We start from the raw sequence: 2,592 nt of genomic DNA on the forward strand, positions 1-2,592 counted from the left end.
GTTAAAACCACCAAAAAAAGCGGGTCGAGCCGAGATTTTGAACCCGCCAAATTTTAAAAAACTGTCTAAACCGCACCACCAAACCCGCGGGCCAGGACGGGGCGGGGAGGACTGATCCGGAGGGTTGGTATCTTATTTTTTTAAGGGCATTTTTGTAATTTTACCTATCATATAAATAAAAATTTTTTACTCTTCCTTCCCAATTCCCACAATTAGCGGTGGCAAAACGGGTCGAACCACCAGGTCGAACCGCCAAAAAGGCGGGTCGGGCCAAGATTTTGAACCCGCCAAATTTTAAAAAACTGGCTAAACCGCACCACCAAACCCGCGGGCCAGGGCGGGACGGGACGGGCTGGTATATTATTTTTTTAAGGGCATTTTTGTAATTTTACCTATCATATAAATAAAAAAATTTTACTCTTCCTTCCCAGTTCCCACAATCAACACAGACGGCCCTAATTTCCCATTTTTCCTTCCCACTTTCCCAGCTTCCATGACCTTAGACTCCTTGAGAGAATGAGAGTTGAGAGTGAGACCCTGACCCTGAGTCGGTGAATACCTGTCCCTGAGACCCTGAGCATCGCCTCGTCCTCAAGGCCTCGACTTCCTTCAACAGCTCATCATCGTCGCCCGTCGGTCTCCCAGTCGCCAGTTGCTGCCTCACCGAATCGCACTTCCAGCAGCGCTGTTGGTCTTGCCTCTACTCTATCCTCTGCTCATCTCTCCTCCTTTACAGCTCATCGCCGTCGGTCTCCCATTCGCCGGTCCCTGTCTCGTACGATTCTCACCCGTCCTCACCGAATCGCATTCCGGCGGCGCTGTTTGGTCTCGCCAGTCCTCTGCTCATCTCTCTTTTCTCCTCCTTTGCCTCTCGGGTCTCGACGGTTCTGTGTCCGACCTCCGGTGGATTCCTGGCGCGCTCCTCTCTCCTCCTCTGCTTCTTGGAGACTGTGTTTCAAACTTAGTAAGTGAAGTTATTTATTTTCTTTTTTTTAAATAAGGAACTGTGATTACAGTTTAGTGAGTTACTAAGTTTACCTATTCATTGTTTTTGTTATGGCTATATCATATAATCATATATTCATGTGTTTGTGGTTGACTGGTTCTGGACAGCTTGTTTCATGCTTAACAAATTTTTTGTGAATTTGTTTAGGAAACTTGTTTCACTGGACACTAGATTTTGTGAATTTGTTTAGGAAACTTGTTTTACTGGACACTGGACAGATTCTTTCATGCTTTTGTGGACAGCTCCTTTCTCCTATTTTTAAAATGCTAACTAACTTCTAATTTATGAATGAATTCAAATATCGAAACTAGTTTGGTGGCTTGGTAGCTTGATTGAATATGCTATGGATTGTTTATTCTTAATTTCTTATTTATGTTGATATGCATTCTTTGATATGCATTCTGTGTTTCTGTTTTAATTCGTTGCTTTAATGATTTTTGCCTTAAAGAGATGCTTGGTGTATTTGTTTTGAATTTTTGATGCAACATTATTTAGGTTGAATTGTTGATTTTGCTATGGATAACCCTTTCTCTATGGAAGTTGATAGTGGGAATGTAACACAAAATCCTGAAAATATGGAAACATCTGAAACGGCAGAAGATATTAAAAAGAAAAAGATAAAGGCAACAACATCTGATGTGTGGAGATATTTTACAAAGCTTGGACCTGGTGATGATGGTATAGATCGTGCTCAATGTGATGGATGCAAGCAGAAGTTCAAGGCTGGTGGTAAACAATATGGGACATCGTCACTTAAGCATCATTTAGACAGGTGCGTGAAAATAGACTTTGAGGATATTGGTCAAACTTTGATAGAAATGTAAAATAAAATGGGGGCTCTCAAGATAGATAATCATGTATTGCGTGAGATGTTTGCTGCCTTTGTGATTGATTGTGATGTTCCCTTCTCTGATGTTGATAATAAAAAATTTAGGAATTGGATAAAATACATCAGTCCAACTCTAGGCCTGATTACTAGAAATACTATTAAAGAGGATGTGCTGAAAATTTACACAAGGGAAAAAGAAAAGCTTAAAAGTACTTTAGTAGCCATTCCCAATAGAATTTGTTTGACTTCTGATTTGTGGACATCCATCACTACAGAGGGTTATTTATGCTTAACTACTCACTTTGTTGATTTAAATTGGAAATTGCAAAGTAAAATATTGAGTTTTTGTCATATGCCTCCTCCTCACACGGGATTTGAATTGTCTTCCAAGATTTTTGAGCTTTTAAATGAGTGGGGAATTAAAAAGAAGATTATGACTCTTACACTGGATAATGCATCTGCTAATGATACATGCCAAGATCATTTGAAAAGTACATTAAATATGCATGATTGGTTGTTGTGTGATGGGGAGTTCTTTTATATTCGTTGTTCTGCTCATATCTTGAATCTTATTGTACAAGATGGATTAAAAATTGCTCATGATGCATTGGATAAGATTAGGGAAAGTGTGAAATATGTAAGGGGATCGGAAAGTAGAATGATAAGGTTTAAAGAATGTGTTTCTGCGATTCTTGGTTTGAATTTTACAAGTGGGTTGCATCTAGATGTTATTACTCGATAGATTTCTACGTACATT

Source organism: Arachis duranensis, chromosome 1, assembly GCF_000817695.3.
Source record: "Arachis duranensis cultivar V14167 chromosome 1, aradu.V14167.gnm2.J7QH, whole genome shotgun sequence".
Lineage (NCBI taxonomy): Eukaryota > Viridiplantae > Streptophyta > Magnoliopsida > Fabales > Fabaceae > Arachis > Arachis duranensis.